The sequence below is a fragment of the Lichenostomus cassidix genome, chromosome 9 (assembly GCF_008360975.1).
Source record: "Lichenostomus cassidix isolate B80296 chromosome 9, HeHo_3.0, whole genome shotgun sequence".
In the NCBI taxonomy this organism is placed as follows: domain Eukaryota; kingdom Metazoa; phylum Chordata; class Aves; order Passeriformes; family Meliphagidae; genus Lichenostomus; species Lichenostomus cassidix.
In genome coordinates, this window is record NC_139490.1 from 19,500,540 (window position 1) to 19,512,776 (window position 12,237).

The window sequence follows — 12,237 nt, forward strand, 5'->3', positions numbered from 1 at the left end:
TTGTGCTTGGACTGGAGTCAGGAGGTGACCCAGGCTCTGCATGGATAATATAATCAGGGCATGGGATAAAGACATGATGAGCATGCACAAGGTCCATTGGAAATGCTTGAGTAGTTTCTTTCATAAATGGTATAACATCTGTTGTCGCTGGAGGCACAAGTTCCTGTCAAAAAGACACGTCATCCTTATAAATATTAATGGTGCATATAAATGGTGGTGGGTGTGAACTGCGGCGGATGTGAGGTTAATGGGTGAGCTGCTCCTTAGGCATCAGTTCGCTGTCATCAGACTTATTTCTACACTAACAAATACAAACTGTTTAGGTGGCACAGCAAGCAAAAAGCTTTCTTTCCCCTCCTCCTCTCCCTGGGGTCCCTTCACAAATGAAATGTGTACTGTAATTAGTCTCCTGCCTTGTCACTGATGAAAATTAGTCCTGCTTGTGGAGCTGAGGAGGAGAGGAGCAAGCCTGGAGCTGGAAGAGCTGAAGCTGTAGGTGATGAATGAAGCAAATGAGAAAGGCTGTTGGGAGAAGTCTGCAGCATTCCCCATCAGCTTGATCTTAGCTGCCTTTAGTGCCATCGATTTTTCTGCTGTTAATAGCTGATGTTTAAGAGGAAAATAGGGTTGAATATCACCACTGAGCTGCTCTTGGACTCCAGTCTGTTTGTTACAGCAAATTGTGTTTGCTGCCTAGAGCACTGAGTTCCTGCTGCCCTTTTCAAAAACCATAAGGCTTTCCCTATCCTTATTTATTTATCAGCAGACTTGGCAGCAGTGCTAGTGTTCATCAGCTGGAGCACAGAAGAACAGTTCATGGCAGCCAAAACACTAATGAGTAGCATTCAAAAGGGTCTTATGTCCATTCACGGAAGAGCCCCAAGACTGTGTTTGCTGCCTGTGGAAGCTCAGGGTCCCCTTTGCCTGAGAAGACAGGCCCAGCCTTCTGTCAAAGGTACTTTGACTTTCTGCCATTTCAAAGGTGATATTCAAATGCAACAAATGGTGAGAGGCTGTGCTGAGCAAGCAGAGAGGACAGCAGAGCCTCTCCCCAATGGTGAGAGATGGGTGGGTGTTGTGCATAGGGGGATTCCCCCAGCAAAACCCTCAGTGCCACTTTTATTACCTTGTCAACTTGTTGGGCTCCTAGAGATGCCTAAACTCCTCAAGCACTGCAAACTGCTTCAGCTCCAGCCAGTTAGCCTGTGGTCTGTCGTCAGTGACTGTGGCAGGATCTTGTGCCTTTGAGGTTAGAGAGGCCATCACTTGGGCCCATTATGTTTGTGGAAATTATTTCAGGGAGGTGACAATAACTGTCTGAAGCAAGTACAGAGGTTTTCTTCAATTGAATTTAAAAAAAAGTAATCTGCCTGTGGTGCTTCAGGGAGCAGTTTCATCGTGTTTCCAGGGAAGCCTCTTGTATTTGATTTCTTGAATATTTTTGGTAATTGGAAGTTATCTTTATCATGGGGCTGTCATCATAGGTTTTATGCTATATTTGTAACAGGGATGCATGTATTACTAGTCCTCCTCTGCAAGATATTTATACTATTTCCTAAATGCCTTATGGGCATCCTCATTAAAGTACATTTGCTTCAGAGAAGGTGCTGAATCCCTTAAACACAATCCTGAGTAGGGTTGAAAGCTTTTAAAGTGTGTGCCCTTGAGAGAGTATTTCTTCTGCCATGCAGTGCGTGCCCAGGGTAACTCCCAGTCTGTACCTCTGGCAATGACACTCCAAGTTTGTTGACAGGACACAGGTTTTATTTTTATCAGATTAACATGTACATAGTCAGGGTCTGAACTTTGCTCCTGTGTGTTTTGTGAAATGCTCTGGAAAATGCCCCCTTTCACTGTCTCTCCCAGGTTTGCATTCCCATTACAAATTGCATATCTGTAGGTGGGGAAAAACCCTGTGCCCTGGGGATGTTTGTAAGATCTCTTTTAGCAATGACAGAATATATTTTGTCGTCAATTTTGACAAACACTGGTCTTTTCTAAGTCAAAACGAGAAATATTTTAGAAACAGAGACCAATTGAAAGTCTTGGCACCCCATTTTGTGTTTTGCATAAATACTGGGTTTGATCCAGCTGCAAGAGATGCATCAGATTGGATAGATGTGTTCTCTGGAGGTATCCATGGACATGCTCTCCCATTCCCAAAGCCTTGATGGGTTCCCAAGTCTTATGAACATGATGCAGGATTACAACTTGCAGAGGAGAACATCATTCCTCTGCTTGGATCATCATTTTTCTTCATGTCTTTTTTCAGTGGGACTCCGGTGTTTGCAGAAAAATGCAAAATGTCTTCCTGCTGTTTTCCATGTGCTGACTTTTGGTCGTGTGGGGCTGCTCAGTGCTTCCACTCACCTCTCAGCTGTCATGGTGTGGCAATGGAAAGGACCTTCTGAGGGCTGGCATGAAGGTGCTGTGCCTCCAAAAGAAATGACAGCTGCTCCCATGATTGTGCCTGTGTCAGTAGGCACAGGGCATTGCAGCCAGCTCACCTGACTAATCACAAATCACGGAAGCAAAAAAAAGCTCAGGAAAGAACTGTGGAGTCACGGGAAGTCAGGAGCACCATGTAGGCTCCTGTTTATGCTGTGCAGGGAGACCTAAAAGAGAAAAAATGTTAGTTCATATTAAACCATATTATTTTTATAGAGAATTTAAAATGGTTTGGGGGTTGGTTTGTTTTTTTTAAGGTCTGGAGAAAGGACAGCACTATCCCTGCAGCATGCCTGGTTTAATGGAGCATGTTGGGAAGGGGTTCATTTACTTGATGAATTCAAGATCCAGTTTAACTGGACTCTGAAATGGCTAGTTTTGGGGGTGAAGCCATTTTATTGGCTTCTGGGGATTGCTTGATGTTCTCTGAACGCCAGTAAAAATTTCTTAGCACAGCCATAGCTTTGGTGTCCTTGCAATAAATAGACAAAGCAAACACCAGGTTTGCTCACATGCACAAGCAGGGGGTTCTGAGCAGAGTGGTAGGACTGGATCCACTGGAGCCTAGTGCACACTGCTGGGTGAAATAAAAATCCCAGTGATACATGGCCTAAAACTGTAATTAGAGGGCAGGTCTGAAAAACAACATCCAAACTGAAAATGTGGGCAACTCTGCCTGGGTTTTTCTATGTTTCCTTCCCTCCAACCCTTTCAGAGGAGTGCTGTGTGGTCTGCCAGAGCTGCATGAGAGCTGGGGTGGCTTGTGCCCAGACCTGCTGAGCTCCCTGGATCCCCCAGCAAGCTCATTTGACAGCTGTGCCCTCAGCTGGATGTTGGGGAGCAAGAGCTCTGAGGTTGTGCCCAGTGGCTTTCTGAGTGCATTTGTGTCACAAGAGGCACACGCTGGGGAAGGTGCAGAAGGTGGCCCTTGCTCCAGGGGTCTGTAGAATGCCCCTGGCTGACAGGGGTACATAGTACAAATTTTGTGAGGAATATTGTTTCAGGCCATAAAGGGAAATCACTGGAGCTTAGAGACACCTCCAGCTCCTGCCCTGCTTGCCATCTGCTCTGACACCTCCCTGAGCTTTCCTCTTTAAGGCTTTCTGGACAGACTTCAGGAGCAGGGAAGAAATCAACTTGTTAATGCCACCCCTCTGTGCTGTGTGCCTGGGATCAAACCATCCCCCTACAAGATGCAGGCTCAAGCAGTTGGCCAACACCAAACCCACAGCTACCTGGTGCTGAGCAGAGCTCACTTCCTGTCTCCAACACCTGTAATTAGAGACAAGCCCAGGAGAAGCAGCACTGATTCCTTGAAGAGCTCATGTGGAGGATCAGGAAGGACAGAGCAGATGGTTTCAAGTACAAGCTCGGAGGTAGGCTTAAACTGGGTGGAGTCAACCCTCGGGCTTGACCCTAGATGTCAGTGTAAACAGAGCCTCTGGGCACTCTCATTTGGAAAGCAAAGGCAACACTGCAAGTCCCTACCTGCCAGTGCTTGAAATTCAGCCAGCCCAGACTGGGCAGGTAGGGCTGAGCTGGCTCCTGCAGCTGCCTGGGAACAGCCTGGGTCTGGCCTCGCCAAGAGTGGAGGACTGGCTGTCCCTGGGCATGGCAGGGACCTGGGGCAGGGGGGCTGCAGGCTGGGATTACTGCAGGGCCAGGGCCCAGCCCCTGTGGGCAGCAGAACAGCTTGGGCTAGAGCAGTGCAGGGCCCCCTGTGCTTCTGCTGGGAGAGATCAGCAGGTCACAGCATCCTCTGGGAGAGAGTCCCTGCAGACACTGATGCTGTTCCTTATGGAGCAAGGAGACAAGACCTTTAGTCCTGGCTGTGCACTCCTCCAGATAAGAGCCCTTCTGTTTGAGTGGGATGTATGGCTGCCCCAATGCCTGCCCTCTTGTCCTTCTGGTGAGGAGCAATCAGCCCAGGAGGGCAGGAGATGACACTTGGGAGTGATAGATGACTTCTGAACATGTTTCTCCCTGGTAGCATCCTGCAGCATCCTGAATGTCTTTGGCTTCTTGCCTTTCTTCCATCTCTCCTGAACAGCTTTGCACCCTCAGGAGCTGGGTCAGACAGATGCATAGAGGTTCTCATCATGCTCTTTTGCTGCTTTTCCTCAGTCATCTGATACTCACATATACCTTAGTATTCCCCATACTGCATGTGGTGCTTTTTGGGGAAGCTCTCTCGGTGATAAATGTAGTCCAAATTGCAGACAGAAGAAGCTGCCATGAGTTTCTCTTGGCTCTCATGTGGGTTGTGTTTAGCAGGTCCTGCAAGTGCATGTGGTTTCCTTCAGCATCTCCCCACAGCTATGCTGACACAGTCATCTCTCCTAGAATCCTTCCGGTTTTCTAGGATTTTGTCTTCTGGGTAAAGTTAAAATATTATGATGACTCTTTTGATTTTATGTGTCCATTTATTTCTTATGGGATTTTATAGAAGAGTTGCAAGGAGAAGAGTTGAGCACCAAGAAGGAACCTAAACATCTAAACATGGTGTCTGAGAGTTAAGTTTCTTGAAAGGGAGATCTAGCAAATCCCTATGCTTAGCAAGAAGCCATCTGGAAATTGTCAGGAGATATTGTGTGGGTATATCTGAAACCCTCCTAACCCCTGGAGCTGATTTAAGGCTTCAGACAGGTGCTCTTCCACCCTGGATCTAGACCCATCTTGTGAGGGTAGGCATGCACAGGGGCTGCCCTTGCTGACCTCTCTTGGTAAGCCTGGCCCAGCATCGAGTGGGAGACTCACTTTCAATTTTTCCTTTTAGGCCAGGCAAACCCACCTCTTGGGATTGTGAAAGTAAGGAGGGCAGGGCAGTGTGGGCTGTGGGTTAGGGGTTAAGAGAGGGGAACTGTGGTTTCGTGTCCTGGCTACAAGGCTGCTTTTATTCTGTTTGTGTTGGGTCCCAAGAAAAAGGCTTTACGATGTTTGTGTTCAGACCCATGTGGGGAGGGCAACTGAATGATTTACTCGAGTGCGATCTGCCTCTTTGTTGTGTCAATAATGGTATTTGCACAGAATTCAGCTGAAGGAGGAAGTGATCTTGAAAGCTTCTAAATCAGTTTCCTGCTCCTTCCCCAGACAGAGCTACTACCTGAGGCCCCCAAGGCAGGAGGGGCCCATGGTGGTGTGTGGTAAATCCCTGGGGAGGGCAGAAGACATTTCAGTCAGTACTTGTACACTATTATAAATTATTGAAAGTTCTCTGTTCATCCTGAACTGCTCAGTAGTTCACTGCAACCTCTTCCACGGTCCTCCTGGATGGAATTTATCCATGTTAGACTGTCCAGCATCAGATTGCCTCACAGCTCCAGAAATGCTGAGCATCGGGCTATGGACAGGGCTCTGGATATGTGGAATGCCAACTGCAGTAACATCCAACTCTGGAACCCCACGGTGTGAAGGGCTGTGAGGGGAGGAAGTAGGGGTCCAGCAGGGAACTACCAACATGGTCAGGACCTGGGGAAAGGGGGCTTGTTTAGTCTGGTCAGGAGGAGGCTGAGGGGAATCCAGCAACATCCCACAGCTACTGGGAGTGCTGGTACAGGGTTGGTGTAGTCAGCCTCTTCCTTCCCGTCAGTGACAGCTCACAAACCAGGGGGTCACACAGTGCGTATTGCAAGGTTCAGATCAGATATTGGGAAACCCTCTCTCCATGGGGTTGGTGCAGCACTGGGACAGGTTGCCCAGAGAAGTCAGGGAATCTCCCTCCTGTGTGGATTTTGAGGCTCAGTTAGATAGAGCTGCAGACACCCTGATCTGCTGTTGGCAATGACTGTGTTTCAAGGAGGTTTGGACTGGAGACCTCCATAAATCCCTTCCAAAAGGCTTTTCAGTCACTCTGTTCATTCTGGTAAGACTGCCAGCATGCTGTCAGAGTTTTCAACAATTTCTGGAACAAAATACCTGGTGATTCTTGTTTGACACAGTAACCCAGATCTAGATGGAAGCTGTCTGCTTCAGTTCACTAGGGCAGTGTGATCTCAATATGAAGATTATTGGGCCAGGAAGGGGAATAGATGTGGAAAGGAGTCACTTTTGCCCCCCTAACCAGGAGGTGGGTGTGAGAGGAGGGAGTTATTTTAGCAGGCAAAGTAGGCTGAAATTTTGTTTGAACCCACTCAGGATTTTTGAACAGAAGCAAGATGAGGCTTTCTGGGCAGCAGAAGGCCTTGTGTGTGTGCAGTGCTGTGTGCAGGAGACCCTGGAGCATAACAACATGTGTCTTTAGCACTTTTGCAATACAAGTAGCCAGTGAAAGAGAGGAGGGGTAACACGAAATGATCTTTAATATATTGTGTGATGTACCATGAGCCTCCAGGAGAAAGGCTCCTTCTGCACATGCCACCTAGCAAGCTTTGCTGGGAGTGATGAAGCTCTGTGGCTTTGTGTTTTCTGGTTGGATCCTCCCTCCTTTGTGCCCATACTTTGTGGCTCTGCATTGCAGCAAAAGGAAAACCCCCCTTGCAGGACCTCTCACTTTGGCCGAGATGCCCATGTTGACAGAATTCACATGAACTTCATTTCCTCATAGTTTTTTTTTTCCTTGTTCTTTTGTTAAATTTCTCTGGAGAAGTTGAACATTACTAGGAGAGGATTGACTGAGGCTTGTGGCAGGATTTTTGCTTTGGGGAGAGGAGGGAGAGTCCAAGGAACCCAGCAGTTTATCCATGTCCTGTTATCTGCAGATCTTGAACTTAATCATCACAAATATGTCATCATTGCTGAAGTCATAATTAAGTTCAGCATTTTACTGTCAGCATAATTGCATGAACCATCTTCCTGTCTTGCTATGTCTTGAAATACAGTCTCTTTTATAGGCTCTCTGCCAAGTTATTTAATTTTAATGCAGTTGGAATCAGGTTTTTAAAATGCACCTCAAACACAGTAAATACACTGCGTTCCCAGGGCCTGCCTTGTTTCTGTACATGAATGAGATCAGCTGAACAAGCCAAGCATGAAGATGTTGTGCAGCTGAGCCCTTCTGCAGGGCTGCACTCAGTGGCACTGAGCCACCTCGGTGTCCCCTGGCTCTGCTGCAAACAGCTCATGACACTCCAACTTTTCCAGGAAGACCCATAAAATTTCCATATTTCTTTCTTAAAATCCAGGTTGCCAGAGGTTTGTCCTCCAATGAACTGCGTTTCTCCAGCCTAAGTGTTTTCACAGCATAGCCTTGTCTTAGGGGAGTGCAGAAGAAATGGCACCTGGCCCTGCAGGGGGCTGTGGAGGGTGTCCTGGGGGCAGCAAGAGGGGCACCCAGGACAGCCCTCTTGGCCCTGTGCTGCTCGGGAGCTGTTGAGGGATGTGATTTGTCTGGACAGGCTGACGGCTCCCTTTGCCAGGAGAAGCTGTAGCTCAGCAGGGGGCTCTTCTGGCAAATGCTGTACAGTGCTAATTAGCCCTTGGTTGGCCTCCAGCACTTGTTTGTTTGTTTGCTTGTTTGTTTTTCTTGCACTGACTCATCTTACTCCTAAGATACAGCAAACATCCTGAGCTGCTTGTTTCAGGCATTGCCCGTGTTGTTGCCTGCATCCAACCATCCCGTAAAGAAAAGAGATATAATTCTCACCTTCCCCAGTAATGCCTGCCCTCTTTCAAAATCCTTCAGGAACTGAGTTTATAATACAGCACCTTCTGTTTCCCCCTTTACCTCAGACACCCACAGTGTGTGTGGTGTGGTGTGTGAGGCATGCAGAGGAGCTGAGGTACAAAGAGAGAACATCCCCTGGTCTGTCTTCCTTCCCTGTGTGCTGGGACTGTGAAGAGTCGGGATGTACTGCTCTGCTGGAGCTCAGACACCTGAGGAATGGTGTCTGGGCAGCAGTCACACCCACTGCCAAGTCCTTGGGGTGAGGACAAGGCCTCTTCATGTTCCATCCTCAGGGCTGCATGGGTGCTGTGTCCCAAGGGAGTGATAGTCCAGACCTGTGCTGGCAGCAGCGTGCAGGGAGGTAAAGCTCACAGAAGCAGGCAGCTCCAGCCCACTGCTGGCTGGTCCTGCATGCTCTGTTGCTGTGGCACTGCAGCACAATGGCCTCTTTTGTGTGACAGGCCCAGGAGAAGCTGCACTGTCTGTCCACAAGCTCTCAGAAATGGCATCTGTTGTTGCAGGGGATGACAAGAGGAAAAGAAAAGCAGAGGTGACCTGCCCCTTCCACCGATATGCGGCTGATGGTGAGATTGGACAACAGCAGCACCTGGATCGTGAGCTACTCATGAGCCATGTGGTTGTATTGGCCATGTTCTGCATGTTGTGGGAACTCTGGACATCACACCAAGTAGGTGAACTTTTAGAAATGTGGTATGATTTCATTGGTACCCTTATGATCTGAGTGGCCTTCTGCTTGCAAGTGTACCAATGATACTTGTGAAACCATCCTCTGCCAGGGCTTCCATACTGCTGGATTGCTTTGTTGAAGCACTGAAATAGGATGGTTCTGTCTCACAGAAACCATCTCTTTTGTTGTGTGATTTGTTAGCTGCTATCTGACGTCCATCCTGTCATTCCTTCCCCTCTGGAGAGCCACTGCGTTATTGTGGCAGTCACACCTCTGCATGTATGATGCCACTGATAAATTCCAGTCTGGCTCAAGCAGGAGGCATGGTCCTTAGACAGCCCTTTTGAAGGTCTTCCATGACACCTTCCTGCCAGCTGGCTCAGGGATATGTTCTGTATTAACACTCCTTGATCTGTCTGCTGGTTCTGACACCATCGACCGGGATGTCCTTGTGGACTGTTCTGAGCAGATGGTGCATCTGGCTGGGGCTGCTTCAGGTTGATTTGGATCATGTCTTGGGGAAAGCTGCTCCCTTGCACATTCCATTCTTTTCAGCAGGTCTCTGTCTACTGTGGCTCCCCATGGGGACCCTCCCATTTTAGTACCTATTGATCTGTTTTGGCTGAGCTGCTTTGGCACACACTCCCTCCTGGCTCCCTTCGGGCACCCCTGCGCTCCCTGCTCCTTTACCCAGCCTTCACTCCAGCAAAGCAGGGGAATATTTGCAGCTCTTTTGAGGGTGTGTCAGTGCAGGTAATGTTGGTCTTGGTGGATCAGTGCCCTAAGAGATCCAAGCCTGCTGTAGGAAGGGAAGGGTCTGAGTGTCTTCCCTCTGTTCCTTGCTCTAGATGTGTACACCTGCGCAGCAGTAGCTCAGCTTCTATCTCCACCACAGTGCCAAATCTGAGCTGGTGACTGATTTGTTATGCCAGGGCCTGCCTCTGCTCTTGAAAATCCTCAAGGGATGTCTGCCCCTGAGATCACTGTCTGATGGAGACATACCAGCAGATCCAAATCGTACTGCCAGGCTGCATGATTGCTCACTGATCACCTGCTTGTTGGTGTAATGTGGGGGAGGTTTTGGCTCTCTATCACATTTCAATGCTATTCTCTGCTTCACTGTGCACTTCAGTGGTGTAGCATTACAAGGATTGACAGACCAACGTACACCTTTGGACTTTACATGTGTGTAAGAGCTGCAGCCAAAGAACAGTGTATTTTCTGAATACAGCACACACAGCTTACTTGGGCTTGCGTAGGTCTGTTATGTACAGGACTTTTGTTCTTTAGTTTGCAAATACTGTCATCTAAATACTTGCACAGACTGGAAGAGTGAGGTGGAGAAATGACACGACTTCTCCTAAAGTGACACGGCAGACAGCTGGCAGGTGGAGTAATGACCCAGCCCTTCTGGTGCCCTACCCACCAGAGTACACTGCTCCTGTACTTTTCCTTCCATGATATTCCTTTGTGTACCTCCCCTTCCCTTGTTCCTTCTTCCTTCCAGCCTCTGGGGTGAGGTGGAAAGGGGATGGGTATGGAAAGTCTGGGTTGCTGAGCTCCATCTGGAAGACAAAGCTGCACAACTCACCCTACTTGCAACCAATACCCCACTCAGGGATTTCAACAGCTGAACCAGCTGTTAACAAGAATAAACTTGGTTGGTGTATTCTTACCATCTCCAGATCTGGGCTAAAAATCCACCTTCTCCCCAAAGGTGACAAATGCTGCCAGTGGTCCCACCTTGTGTCCACACCAAACAAACTCTTGTGGCTCAGCAGTGAACCCAGGATGGAACTCCACAGGCTTCTTCTTTATGGGCTACACATTGCACCTGAATCTTATCACGAGCAAGGCAATCCTGGCCTATCTGCTGTTTCATTCCCCACCTGGAATTCACCACACAAATGATAGTGGCACACTAAAAGCCAGCAGATGAGCTGGTTTCTTAGCTTGGCTTTGAAGTGGGAGCATTTGGTGCTTGGCTGGGCTCAGGTCAGGGTTCTGCTACCAACACTGGGGTTCCAACAGCAGGGAACCCCACACCATCATGGTGCAGGTCATGGGTGCCTGATGGTTTCATCCTTCATGGAACCCCTTTGTTGAGTTTTTTCTTTCAGTTCACTGCAGCTTTTCTTGGTGAAATGTGTGTCCCGAAACTGCACTGAAGGTACACACTGAAATCAGCAGGTCTTCTTGGTGTCTTTGTGAATGAGTTCTGGCTGTAAATTAGCTGTTGTCCCATGGAAATCTGGGTAGTGTCTGTTGTGCCTCCCAGGGGATGTATTTTGGCAGTTTTACCTGGCTTTTCCTTGAGTCTAGTTCATAAATTTAGCAGGACTTTGTGTGGATTAAGTGCTGTGTGCTGTAACTTGGCAGAATCCATCTGCTCAGAGCAAACCTGGGCCATTTCTCTCTATTGCTCTTCATTTTCCTTTAATATAACTGTGCTGCTAGTCCCTTGATCATCTGAAACCAGGAAAGAGTCTGGTGCACTCACACCTGATGCAGGGTGCAGAGGATAGGGGAGAAACTGATCATCAAAACAGCAATTAAAAACACTCAGGTGAAAGTTTGTGAGCTTTTGTTTGGGGTTGTGTGAGACAACCTCTCACACTTCTGAGGAGAGCAAGGTCCTCTCTGCCTCACACACCGGGTCACAGGAGCAGGGGTGAGGGACGAGGGGCAGTGCTGGGGAGGTGGGGAGGGGGCTGTGGGTGCAGGAGCTGAGCAAAGGGACCCAGGACTGCAGAGAAAGCCAGCACAGAGCTGAGGGCAAAGGCCAGCTTACCTACACAGCACTGTGGGACTGTGTACTCTCTTAGGGCACCAAAGGATTGCTCTGTTCTTGAATTCCTCTGCATGTCGTTTCTCCAGATCATACACTGCAATAATATCAGCATGCAACCCCTCCACCACCCACAGCAGCTCTTGCTCTGTACAGGTACCAGCCAGGGCTCTGTGTGCCCACAGTGCCCCAGAGCAGCTCAGCTGGGCTGGAATTTGGCTTTGCTTAGCTTGTAGAGGCCCAGGCTGCTGTTGCAATCATTGTTTGTTTCTGAGTTGTGGCATTGTTTCCTAGAGTTCATTCAAGTGTGATTTCAGAGTTTCACCAGGCTTTTGCAGTAACACTCCCTTGAAGGAAAGAAGGAGGAGATGCAGCTTTCAGAGAAGAAAATACCTGTGGGTATCAGTGTTTTGGTAGCTCTATCCCAGGGAACCTGTTTCAAATCCCTGCCTCTGAGCCTGCCCTTTTCAGAGTCCAGCAATGACACTGAGCACATGCCCTAGCTGCCGAGAATTTTGGGTTATCCTATACTCAGTATATGTACCTTCCAGGAGGTCTGGGGAGCGGGGGGCAGGCAGCAGCTGCTGTATTGTGGTGTTGTACAAACACAGGGCAGGTGTTGGCTGGCATCCTCTCTCTCCTAAGTCGAGTGTAATTGCAGGAGCTGCCCCGTTTCCGCCAGCTGGGAGAGTCCCCAGTGTGCTCCTGTGG

At 48.6% G+C, this 12,237-nt stretch overlaps 1 long non-coding RNA gene across 2 annotated transcripts in view; it reads left to right on the top strand.

Moving 5' to 3' along the window:
* Nucleotides 1-12,237, top strand: part of LOC146433410 (uncharacterized) — a 36,990-nt gene that overhangs the window by 1,196 nt on the left and 23,557 nt on the right. For both annotated transcript variants that reach the window (XR_014854110.1, XR_014854111.1), the window contains exon 2: nt 8,572-8,738. This is a non-coding gene — a long non-coding RNA (uncharacterized LOC146433410). The remainder of the gene's footprint in view (nt 1-8,571; nt 8,739-12,237) is intronic.